General features: G+C 48.9%; 1 protein-coding gene across 5 annotated transcripts in view; it reads right to left on the reverse strand.

The window, feature by feature from the left end:
- The window catches only part of GREB1 (growth regulating estrogen receptor binding 1), a 136,347-nt gene that overhangs the window by 84,428 nt on the left and 39,009 nt on the right, over nucleotides 1-12,910 (reverse strand). Inside the window, exon 1 of one of the 5 annotated variants that reach the window (XM_021087827.2) lies at nucleotides 711-1,420. The exons of 3 other annotated variants lie outside the window; for them this stretch is intronic. The gene's annotated coding sequence lies outside the window, so the exon portion shown is untranslated. Of the gene's footprint in view, nucleotides 1-710; nucleotides 1,421-12,910 lie in introns of those variants that run through there. One more of the 5 variants, XM_021087829.2, reaches the window with a different exon arrangement.

Genomic DNA, 12,910 nt, shown 5'->3' on the forward strand with positions numbered 1-12,910 from the left:
CCTCCCGTGGGAGGGGTGGGCACGGCGCCCCAGCAGGGCAGCAGGAGTATACGATGTGGCCATAAACACATTCCGACAGCAGGATGGTCCCCTATAAACTCTTTGAGGTCCCCCCTGGCAGGAAACAGCATTCTCATGTAGATTTCTCCCGTCTTCCCCGAAAGATGCTCGTAAACGCCCGCAGGTGTTGTTTAAGGAAGAAAAGCCGGCTCGGCTTGTCCCATCCACTGGTCTCTCCGACCCGGGCTGTCCTGCCTGCAGCCGCCTCCCAGACCTCTGTCCTCCCAGTGGCAGAGAGAACACCCCAAAGAACAAAGCACACGCGGTGTCCCCGCTCCTCCGATGCACCGAGAACTGAATGGGAGTGAAGCCCCTTCAGAATAAAGGCAGGTTTCCAGGGAAGAAGAAACTTCCAAAGAGTGTGACCATCCCCTTCGCCTGTCACTTCTAGTGGCCACGCTGCGGCTTCTGTGTCCACCTTTGTGCAAAACGAATTATTTATCATCCCTTTCGTTACCGTTTCCAACAGTTAAAATTAGGAAACAAATTCACTAAGTGGATTTGCCCAGCTGACGGCTCCCGGCACCTTATGCAAAAGGAAAATGCTTTGCCATTATTCTGCTTGACGGGGGCCAGGGCCGTCTTTCTAAATGAGCCAAAAAGCCAGCGCCAATCTCTCCGACCCCAAAGCGGGCACGAACACCCCCTACCTTATAAGAAGCTGGTCATTTCAGGCGGCCCAGAAACCGAGCAGCAGGAGCAGGCTGAGCACAGGGACCTGCGAACGAACACCGGCTGAGCCTCCCGCCTCCAGGCTGTGCCTTTGATCGTGCGGGGAGCTCTTAATGCCCCCGAGAGCAGCAGCGCCAAGTGCGCGGTCGGCTGACACCCCAGCTCCCCAGCCCCTGCCCGGGGAGGCAGGGACAACACGTCAGCTGCAGGAAAGGTTTCAAAGGCAGTATATGCTCCCAAGGCTACGACAACAGCCAGGGAAAAAAAAAAAAAAAACCAGCAGCAGACTTTCCAAGTTGCGCTCCATCCGCCCCAGGCTCCTGCTGGGTCAGATGGCAAATGCCACAGCTTTCCGTCTTCTTAGCACTGAAGTGTTTTGCTGGGTCAGAGTGCTCTCCACGCAGGTACATACCAATCTGTCGGTCTAACCACCAGCAGTTAAACCGAGGCTTCTCAAACATGAAAGTTTTGTACTTGGCCCGGAACCACGTCCTCTTGCGCCGGGAACAAAGGGTCAGGGGAGAGCATGGGCTTCGCCCCGGGACTCGGGCAGCGCCACCGGCCACCGCGGGACCACAGGTGTGGCAGTGACCCGGGAAAACCCGCGGCCCTCCGAACCGCCACCCCCGGCCAAGAGCAGGGAGCACACCCGGGCCAGGACACCCTGACAGTCACAGGGGCTGGTTCTGAAACGCCTGGATTTCAGTCTTGTCTACCGCTCTGCAAACCAAGCAAACACCAGCTCGTGTCCAGAGCTTCCCCTTAACTTTGACTTTTATCTTCTTTCCAGGGTCGTTCACATTTTTTTTTTTTGGCGGCACCTGGGGCAAGCAGAAGTTCCCTGGCCAGGGATCAAACCTGTGCCACAACAGCGACCTTAACCACTGAAGCAACAACGCCAGATCCTCAACCCGCTGAGCCACCAGGGGACTCCTCCAGGGTCTTTGATCTGCCCACCAATCAGGGGTTTCTGTGTCACCTACCTTTTGTGACAAGAGGCTAAGGTGCTGGATTACTCTTGGCACCCCAGGCAGCAAAGATTATTCTTGTTTCGAGGCCCAGTCCCCCAAACCAGTTCTCACGCCTTCGCAGACGGGTGAGGCCGCGCCCCGGGGGAGGTTGAGCCAGGCTGGGGTGGAGGGAATGGAAGCAAACGTGGCTTCACTCACGGGGGGAGCAAATCAGGTCGGAGGAGGACCCCTGGGGACTGGAGAGGGGTGACCCTGAGTGTCCACCACCCTCTGTCCTCGGAGCGCTGTCTGTGATGGTGGGAAACGGGACGCCACAGAAATGACCAACAGGAAAAGAAGGCCTAAGGCAGCCTGCAGTCTCCACCTGCCTGTGGCTGTGTGCATGACGGTTTTAAACAACACAGATATTATGTAGGATACGGCTTCAGAAAGAGTTTAAATTGTTAGAGAACTATAAAGAGAAATATATATACACACTGATGTCATATCATATATATATGTATTATATAGAGACACGTCGAGAGAGAGAAAGCAGCAGAGTTTGGTTTTGGTTTTCGTTTTTTTAGGGCTGCACCCTCGGCACATGGAGGTTCCCAGGCCAAGGATCGAATCGGAGCTACAGCTGCCAGTCTACACCACAGTCACAGCAACGCCACATCTGAGCAGCACCTGCAACCTACACCACAGTTCATGGCAATGCCGGATCCTTAACCCACTGAGCGAGGCCAAGGATCGAACCACATCCTCATGGGTCCTAGTCGGATTCATTACTGCTGAGCCATGACAGGAACGCCCGCAGCAGAGTTTTTTAAGATGATGGCTCTGGCCCAGGCTGGAGTCTGAAACCTGACTTACTGGAGGTTAGACTACGAGCAGCTTCCCTAACCTTTATGGGCCTCGGGTTCCCCAGTCTGAAAAAAAGGATAAAAGTACCCATTTGGTAGGGTTGCTGTGTGGATTCCAGGCATGAATATGAGGGGGTGCTGAGGACAGTAAATGGCGCATCTGTAGTATTTATTACAGAGTAGTAACGGATTATCATTACTAAGCTTCCGACCTGTAAATAAATAAATGAAAATGCTTAAAAGAGACTGAAGAAAAATATCTACAGAGGTTGACTCTAAGTGAAAGAATTCAAGATTTCTTTAATGCCTCTTTCATCTTTTCTATAATTTGCTATTTGAAAATTGATACAGGGAGTTCCTGTCATGGCTCAGCAGGAACGAATCTGACTAGTATCCATGAGGCTGCAGGTTCGATCCCTGGCCTCGCTCCGTGGGTTAAGGATCCGGCGTTGCCATGAGCTGTGATGTAGGCTGCAGACACGGCTCAGATCCTGTGTGGCTGTGGCTGTGGTGTTAGGCCGGCGGCTACAGCTCCGATTCAAACCCTAGCCTGGGAACTTCCACATGTCTCTGGTATGGACTTGAAATACAAATAAAATAAAACAAAACAAAATAAAATAAAATTGACATAAATCATCAGCACAAGGAGAAAATGAGCAAAGAAAGGAGTTGGCTTCATTAGGCCTGTGTGACAATACCTTTGAACTGACTACCCTTTCCCACTGCGGTCAAAATAGGCTTTCGATGTGAAAATAACACTCAGGTTCTTACAGCGGAGAGCGCTCGCCCCAGGGTCAGCTCTGATGGGTGTTGCTGGTATGAGACTTCCTTCCAAATTGACATCTGCAAATCTACGCTCGATGCTGACACATCTCCCTGCCGTGTACCCCTCTCTTCTCCTCGATATCAAATGCTGTGCTCCCCCTGGGCAACTCCCTTGCACCTGGTATATGATAAGCACATGACAAGATTCACTGTCCCAGCAGCCAAGCATGCTGGCTTTTTCTTTGTGATCACAACGGCTGGAAGAGATGACCTTCCAAAAGCAAAAAGTCTCTATCCGTCCTGGAGACCATGAGAAGCACCGTTTACGAATAACTAGGCCTTGGCTTTTATAAAATGTTTCCCTGAGAGCTTTTCAAAGCACTTTACTTGCATAAACTGTGAAGGGATGGTATTGCCACAGCTGCGGGATGCTGACTGCTCATGTCACTGGTGCTTTGTGGATGCTATGCTCTGTCTGCTTGAGAAGGCTTTACCCTGTCATTCGTGACGCGAACTCCTATTCATCCTTCAAAACCCAGTTCAAGCATCTCTTCTGTTGCATGGCAGACCTGACCTCCCTAAACAGACCTGAGCACTTCTGTCTTTGTTTAGGTTTAGCGAACCTCTCGAATGCAAACTAGAGAGAAGATTTGGGGCTGATACAGGTGGAGTATCTAGAGGAGGCTGGTTGCTACAGACACCCAGACTCTAGCCTCTGGCGTGTGGAAACAGGGGACTTCTTTGAACTCCTGTATACAGAGCCCTTGGCCCCCCACCCTCCCACCTGACAGCTACATGCAGAGTTCCGGGATTCAGGCGTGCACTCATGGCAAAAGACAGAAATCAATTAAATTGAGTCAACCAAGGAAAACTGGGGCCGCTCACATAGACACAGTCTGGCCTTTAGAGGCCACCAGAATACCAGCCAATACAGTCCTGAGCACCCAGAAAGCAACATCTGCCAGGCCACAAGCTCTCCCTAGGGACGCAATACTCACACCTGACTTTCTCTTTCTTAAACACACATGAAAATCCAAGGGTCACTGGCATCTGAAGCAGGACCGACGCATGAATAGAACATCCAGCAGAAGAAAAGATACCAAGGCAACCAAAGGAAAAAACAGAGATGCCTAAAGAATTTAAAAAAAAAAGAAAAAACAAAACCCTTTAATTATTATCTTCTGAGACTGGGGGTGGCGGGGGCATACTTGGTCACCCAGCCCATTCACTGAGAGACTCAAAAGTCACAGAGGAGGTGTTCTTAGAGGTGACCTGGTCCATCCACTGGCTTAAGAGCTGAGGGACTGTCTTAACCCTCTCAGGTTGCTGAGACAAAAATACCACAGGGCACGCGGCTCAAACAACAAACATTTATTTCTCCGGTTCTGGAGGCTAGGACGTCCAAGATCAAGGAGCCAGCAGATTTAGTAGCTGATGAGAGCCCACTGCTTGGCTCAGACGGTCCGTCTCCTCACTGTGTCCTCACTCAGCAGAACAGGCGAGGGGCTCGGCAGGGTCTCTTTTAAAAGGGCACTAATCCCATCCCTGAAGGCGGCACCCTCGTGACCTAATCTAGAATCCTCAGAAAACTCAAAAGAGAACTCCCATTTGACCCAGCAATCCCACTCCGGGGCATCTACCCAGAGAAAACCAGGACTCGCAAAGACACATGTACTCCAGTGTTCATTGCAGCACTGTTTACAATAGCCAAGACATGGAAACAACCTAAATGTCCATGGACAGAAGAGTGGCTCCAGAAGATGTGGTCCATATACGCAATGGAATATTACTCAGCCATTAAAAGGAACGAAATACCGGCATTTTTTGCAACATGGATGGACCTAGAAACTATCATGCTGAGTGAAGTTGGCCATACAATGAGACACCAACATCAAATGCTTTCACTGACAGGTGGAATCTGAAAAAAGGACAGACGGAACTTCTTTGCAGAACAGATGCTGACTCACAGACATTGAAACACTTATGGTCTCCAGAGGAGACAGTTTGGGGGGTGGGGGGATGCGCTGGGGGTGTGGGATGGAAATCCTATAAAATTGGATTGTGATGATCATTATTCAACTATAAATGTAATAAATTCATTGAGCAATAAAAAAAAGAAAAAAATTTAAAAAAAAAAAAGGAAATAAAAGGGCACTCATCCCATTCCTGAAGGCTCCGCCCTCTGACCTCATCTCCTCCCAAAGGCCCCACCTCCCGACACCATCACCTTGGAGGTTAGGCTTTAAGACATGAATCTGGGGAGGACGCAAACATTCAGCCTCTGGCAGGGACTGCTCGGCAACTAGAGAGCCAAGCGGAAAGGCTTGGGAGTGGAGGCCACACACATTTTGATATGTATTTTCTGTGGTGTTGCTCCCACCCGTGTTGCTATGATGCTTGTTTTTTGTTTTTTGTTTTTTTTTTTTTGTCTTGTTTTTTGAGGGGTTTGGGGCCTTTTGCTTTTGTTTTTGGCCACACCTGAAGCATATGGAAGTTCCCAATCCAGGGACTGACCCATGCCACTGCAATGACCCAAGCCACAGCAATGACAACACCCAGTCCTTACCCTGCTGTGCCACAAGGGAACTCCAAAACTTCTTTTTAAACCACAAATCTGCAGCAACAGATTAGTACATTAGAGAGCAACTTGGACACTTTGTGAATTTTCAGTGCCTTTAGGCATGGCTTCCTCTGCAAGAAACACTAAGGGGAATGCAGAAAACGGGAATCCAGCTGAAGCAAGCTGTTTGGAATATGCACAAAACCACATACCTCAAACACCTACCAGCTACCTCTGATTGCTGAACCTGTTATAAGCCACACCCATCCACAGCCGGTGTTCAAGCTTTCCATAGGATTCTTTGGAATTCCCTTTGTGGCTCGGTGGTTAACGAACCCGACGAGCATCCATGAGGACACGGGTTCAATCCCTGGTCTTGCTCGGTGGGTTAAGGACCTGGCGTTGCCATGAACTGCGTGTAGGTCGCAAACAAAGAATGAGAAAGAACTTTCCACAGGATTCTCCCTCTCTTTCCTCTACTTCCTAATAACGCACAAGTTGCAACCCTTCCAATGACCACTTCCATATGCAAAACTCCTCTTACCTCGCACTTCTAGGTGAAGTTCCTTTTTTTTTTTTTTTTTAGGGCCACACCCACGGCACATGGAGGTTCCCTGGCTACAGGTCGAATCAGAGCTGTAGCTGCCAGCCTACACCACAGCCGCAACAACACTAAATCCGAGCCACGTCTGCGACCTACACCACAGCTCACAGCAATGCCAGATCCTTAACCCACCGGGCGGGGCCAGGGATCGAACCCGCAACCTCATGGTGCCTAGGCGGATTCGTTTCTGCTGCACCACAGCGGAAACTCCAAAGCAAGAAATTCTTTTTACAAAGAATGTGAAGGGCTTCGGGGCCTCGTATCAAGATGGTCCTCAGGCCTGGCTCATCCAAGTTCTCCAACGAAGTGAAATTCTCCTCCTTGTCCGAGCTCATTTTTTTCTGGCCATCCCAAGACTTTCCTCTCCTGCTTGGCCTCCTCCCGGCACCGACCGTGCTGGAAACTCTCCCTGGGATAGGGCCAGTTGTTGGGTTTGTTCGTATAAAAGACATCAGCATATCACACCAGGATTTCTGTCCCTTCCATCAAACACCAAATAAATGCAGGCACAAATACTGCAGACTCCGTTCCTAGCTTCTGTTTACAGGAAGGCAGCTGAGTCATGGAGAAGCTGGGACGCTGGCCCTGGGTTTCCAGCCCAGCCCCTCACTCACCCGGTGCTGTGTGACCTTGTGTGACCTTGGGCAGCTCCAGTCCCCTCCCCCACAAACGGAGCTAACAAGGCTTTACTTCAAAGGGGCCTGGGGAGCTTTACAGGAGATAATGGACAACAAAGGTATTGAGCGCAGGGACGGATCCTTAAGTGTTTTCCCTTTTTTTTTTTTTTTTGAGGACTAGTCAGGCTGATCTCTTTCCAGGTCACAGCGCTAGGCTCTCACCCGTGTCCTGCTATTTGCCGACACTGATGTCCCCTCCCCTCTCCTCCCCCACCGCTACTCCCAGTGGCGCTCAAACATTGCAAAACGGAACATCTGGGAGGTATGGCACCTCCCGGGGGCCAGGTTCCCGGTCTGCCTTTGCCTCCCACTGGCTCCGAGGCATCGTTCATCCTGTCCCTGCACCCTGGCTGGGTGCTGAGCTCACATCCACTGGGCACGGCGGTGGCTTCACGTCCCAGAGCCTGTTTGCCCAGCAAAAGGAGGATAATAATCCCCCCTGGCAGAAGGCTGCTGGGAGGCTCCCGTGATACCAGGACCATAGAGCACCGTTTTCCCCACCTGCCCCAGAGTCGGGGCTCCAGAAAGGCAGCTTCATGGTGGTGGCCCCGTGATGGACGTGACTACGAAGGAGCCCTGAGAACACGAAGACCCCTCCCCGCTGCGGGCGAGCAGCGGCTCCCCACGCTGGGAAGATGTGCAAACGCCTCTCCCCCCGCACATCCAAAGAAGCTGCAGCGAATGTTCCACTGGCCACGAAACAATGCGTCTGATTCTGAGCCCGTTGGATGGAAAAGGCAGCGAGCCTGCTTAGGTATGATTCATCACTGTCTGCCGCAGTAATTAGAAGCATTTTGCTGGGTTCTAGGTCAGAATGACCCAGTTACTGCACTATTTCTTGTTTCCCCCACTGCTCAGAAACCAAAGGCTCAGGAAAAGCCAGCTCCTTGGCGGCGGCTGCTCAGAGGCGGGACATTGACAGCTCTGCCCTTCAGAGGCCAGTCCCCCCCTCCCCAGAGAGCCATCAATGTGCCAAGTCTTTCATTTGACTAGACACGAGTATAACGTGGACGGGTGCCCTAGCCTGGAACTCACAGAAACCTATCCTGTCCACCTGTTTCCCAAGCTCCTGGAACGAAAGAACAACCATCAGAATAAACACTCTCATTAAAGGCTCCCACAGGCAGGAAGAAAAAAGGAAAATCCATGACCCCAAGTGTCTGCTGGCTGCTAAACTCTCCAGGAATGAAGGAACCCCTCCCGCTTCATTCTGCCTAAGGTTGACTCATTAACAGGAGCGCTTCTTACGTATGTCATATGACGTGTTTAAATGACAAATAGCAGGAAATAATGACAGAAAACAGAGAAATAGACGTAAGGCTAGAAAGTTACATTACTCACGTCCTTAGTACCTACAATAGGTGCAGTATTTTATTTTATTTTATTTTGTCTTTTTGTCTTTTTAGGACCACCCCCGTGGCATATGGAAGTTCCCAGGCTATGGTTCGAATTGGAGCTTCAGCTGCCTGCCTACACCACAGCCACAGCAGTGCCCGAGCCAGGACTCGGACCTACACCACAGCTCATGGCAATGCCAGATCCTTAATCCACTGAGAGAGGCCAGGGATCGAACCCTCAATCTCATGGTTCCTAATCAGATTCATTTCTGCCGCACCACGATGGGAGCTTCTAGATGAAGTATTTTAAATGCAGAGAGAAAAAAAGACTGGAAGGAAACACACTGAAATGTTAACAGTAGATGTTTGTGGAAATGAAACTATGGACACTTTTCTCTTCATCCGATTTCTAATTCTCTATATTCTATTTTTCTGTATTTTCTAATGTTTTAAAATGCGGTTTGTATAAATAATTGGGGGTTGTTATACTCAGGAAATTCCATCAAGCCTGAAGCCTTTTCAAGACAGCATGATATGAAAAAGATGAGAGGACCTGGGAGTTCCCGTTGTGGCTCAGCAAAAATGAATCCAACTAGTACCCATGATGATGCAGGTTCGATCCCTGGCCCGCTCAGTGGGTTAAGGATCTGGCGTTGCCGTGAGCTGTGGTGTAGGTCACAGACGCAGCTCGGATCCAGCATTGCTGTGGCTGTAGCTCCGATTTGACCCCTAGCCTGGGAACTTCCATATGCCTCAGGGGTGGCCCTAAAAAGACCAAAAAAAAAAAAAAAAGAAGAAGAAGAAAGAAAGAAAAAAAGATAAGAGGACCTGAGTGCTGGAGCCACCCTGACCTGACTGCTACTCCCCAGTTGATCAGTCATTTGACCTCTGCAAAACGAGCTCCCAGCTACATCTTCTCTTCTGCACCCCACAGCCCCAGCTCAACAGCTATTAGTATATTTCAGGTGGCAGCACTCACAGGGTAAACTAGGAACCCTGCGGGGGCTGAATGGGGAGCAAAGTCCTCCAGTTCAAGGCCTGAGTCACTGTCTGGAATCTGGGAGGCAGCCAGGGCACCTGCCCCCTTAACATCAGCCTACCACCTAGGTCCTTTCTCCCTGGAACTGCATGGACTTTGGGGCCCGAGAGAGTTGTGGGCTGGAATGGATGGACTTGCACAAAGTCCACTCTTTTCTGACCCAAAAGAGACCTAGGAGGGCCTCCCCTCCGCAGACGCCAGACTCCCCATCCTCCTAGGCCAACCTCAGGTCCGACTGGTCGAGGCAGTTTGGGCATATCGTTACTCTCAGCCCTTCCCTTTTTTTCTGAATTGTGCTTATTAAATTTGAGCAGACCCCAAAGAATAGTTGTACATATTTACGTGATAAAGACTCAGGGGGCGTTCCCGTTGTGGCTCAGTGGTAACAAACCCAACTAGTATCCATGGGGATGCAGGATCCATCCCTGGTCTCTCTCGGTGGCCGTGAGCTGTGGTGTAGGTCCGAGTCCTGGCTCGGGCACTGCTGTGGCTGTGGTGTAGGCAGGCAGCTGAAGCTCCAATTCGAACCATAGCCTGGGAACTTCCATATGCCACGGGGGTGGTCCTAAAAAGACAAAAAAAAAAAAAAAAAAAAGACTCATGACACAAGGAAAAGCCACCTGCCCACTGCCAGGGTAAGGACCAAGACCATCCCAGCATCCCTGGACCTCTCCCCACCCTCTGCCACCTTATGGGCTTCTTATTCGCCCCCATGCCCAGGGAACCGGTACCCTACATTTTATGTTTCTCATTCCCTTGCTTTTTCTTTATAATTTTAACACAACTCTTACCTTATTTAACTTCACGTTAACCTAAAATTTGACACAGAATTACCTTGGCTTTTTTTTTTTTTTTCTTTCCTAGTGGGGAAAGGTCGAAGTTAATGTCTACAAATCACCCGAGGGTCTTATTAAAATGCAGATTCTGCTTCAGTCGCTCTGCTTTAGAGCCTGAAATTTGGCTCTTACGAGCTAGTTTAACTTCATTTGCATTTGTTTCAGCCTAAGCAACATACTGTCCAGTTTCACCTCCTTTACGTTCGGTATGAACGGACGCACTGTATGATTTTTCTATGATACGCTTTTTTGGTCAATGCAACATTCCAAGATTCATCCAGGACGTTGCCTGTATCTGTGAGTTGCTTTACTACCATATGGCACCTTATCGTGTAAATATACGACTTATTTTTCCACGCCAGAGATGGTGATTGTGTAAATTACTTCCCGTTTTTGTCTGCTTGCGTGTGATTACAAATGACACCAGGATAAACTTATCAGGCGCGTCTCCTGCTATACACAATCTCGAGGCTGCCACACAACTCCAGGGGGTACTGTTCACATTGTAGCTACATGAATAGCACCCCAGGGAGCACAAAGGTCGTATCAATTTGAGTGAATAAACCTGGATGTCCCACATCCTTATATACCCTTGACTTTCCCACTCTTAAATTTTGGCTAATCTAGGGGGTGTGAAATGGTATCTCACTGTAGTTTAATTTGCATTTCCCCCTTTCCTAGTGAAGTTGAGCATCTTTTCATATGTTTATTAGTTATCTGTTTCTCTAAATTCCTAAACCACCCTTCAGTTTACCTTAGTAACCAAAAAAAAAAAAACCCTCTGTAGATATTACCATCTCACTTTTACTTTACAGGTTTAATCCCTGTTCTGCAGTATATTCTGATTTCTCCATATACTGTTTGTTTGTTTGTTTAGGGCCACACCCGTGGCATATGGAGCTTTCTAGGCTAGGGGTTGAATCAGGGCTGTTGCCACTGGCCTACACCACAGCCACGGCAATGCAGGATCCGAGCTGCGTCTGCGACCCACACCACAGCTACGGCAACGCTGGATCCTTAACCCACTGAGCAAGGCCAGGGATCGAACCTGCGTCCTCATGGATGCTGGTCAGATTCGTTAACCGCTGAGCCATGACAGGAACTCCTCTCTTCACTGTTTTATAGGGTCTTTTTCACTGATTAGAGTAAGGGGACTCTCACAGGTTTAACAGATTCTTATTTCTAATAATAATTTCATTATTTTAAATATTTTTAGGACTGCCTGTTATTTTCAAATGAGGAAGATCCTCTCAGCACTAGCAAATGGGAATTTTCGAAGGAATTATGCAAAATAAACATATAAACTAAAAGAAAAGAAAATCTTCTGATTATTTTTGAAGATAATAACTACACTGCAATAAAATTCTGTACTTCTAGTGACCAAAGTCGCATTTTAATAATGTTGAGAATGATCCAAGCCAGTTGAAAAAGAATTGCCAAAAGGACTCATTCCTGAATAACTTCCAAAGTAAAAAAAAAAAAAAAAAAAAAAAAAAAAAAAAGGTTTTTTTGGGGGAATAAATATCTACAGCCAGCAAAGACAAAAGTGAAATTTGACAAATGTATATAATTTCATGAGGGTACTGGTGCGAAAGATTTCTGCCAGAAAATACAGACTTCATACCACTTACTGCTCGCAAAGCACCGTGTGACAAAAAGCTTTGTAAAACATTCTCTAATCACAGGTTTTACAGCTGAAAGGGGACTTGAAACTATCACCTGGTCCAACCCTCTGCCTTATAATAAGAAGCTGTTATATTGTTTTAAAGACAAGGAATAGAACATTCGATCCAAATAAATACCTCTGCTACTTCCGATTAGGGTATCTGCACCTTAGAAACTCTTGCCTCTTATGGACCAGAGATTTCTGGCACTCGGTAACCTTGACGTCGGTGTGAATTTGGAGTAGATGCAAAGTGAGAGGTTTGCAACCTTTAAGCCTCATCATTCCTCATCCTACTAGAATAGCGACCCCTGGATCGACACAGCAGCCAGCATCTCTTTAGAGCCCTTTCCCAGCGTGACCATCTGGGAACCCGTGTCCAACCCAAAGGCAGCTGCACTGTTGCCCCGAGCAAGTATCTTTCTGGATGCTGTTTGACTTTATAGCCTGCGAAAGACAGATTCTGCCGTCCTGTGGGTTTACTCTACTCAACAGCTGTTTGAGCATCTATGCAAAAAGGAGATAAGCCTTCAAAAAGAGATGTGGGGAATTCTTATCAACAGAACAATCGAGGTGGCAGACTTGGCTCAGCGACCGATAGAAGTGGGATGAAAGGACATCTTGCCTTCCTCCTTCTCAACCTGCACCAGCCAGCAAGGCTCAGCCTCTGCCTTCCCACAAGACCAGGAACTCCAGGAGGGCAAAGACTGCACCTGCTTTGTTGACCGCAGACTGTCCAGAGCCCAGCCCCCGCCTGGCTGTCCCCAGGGGTGCTTCCTGATTGAATGAATGAGTGCAGGCTTGCTATTTAGAGAGGATGACCGGCAGAAAGGACAGTCCAGGAGCCACGCCGTCCATCCAGTCCACCGGCGGCTCGAGTT

The sequence above is a fragment of the Sus scrofa genome, chromosome 3 (assembly GCF_054392235.1).
Source record: "Sus scrofa isolate SSC_HxYL_T2T_F1_AM1 chromosome 3, Sscrofa_HxYL_maternal_Yorkshire_Landrace_v2.0, whole genome shotgun sequence".
Lineage (NCBI taxonomy): Eukaryota > Metazoa > Chordata > Mammalia > Artiodactyla > Suidae > Sus > Sus scrofa.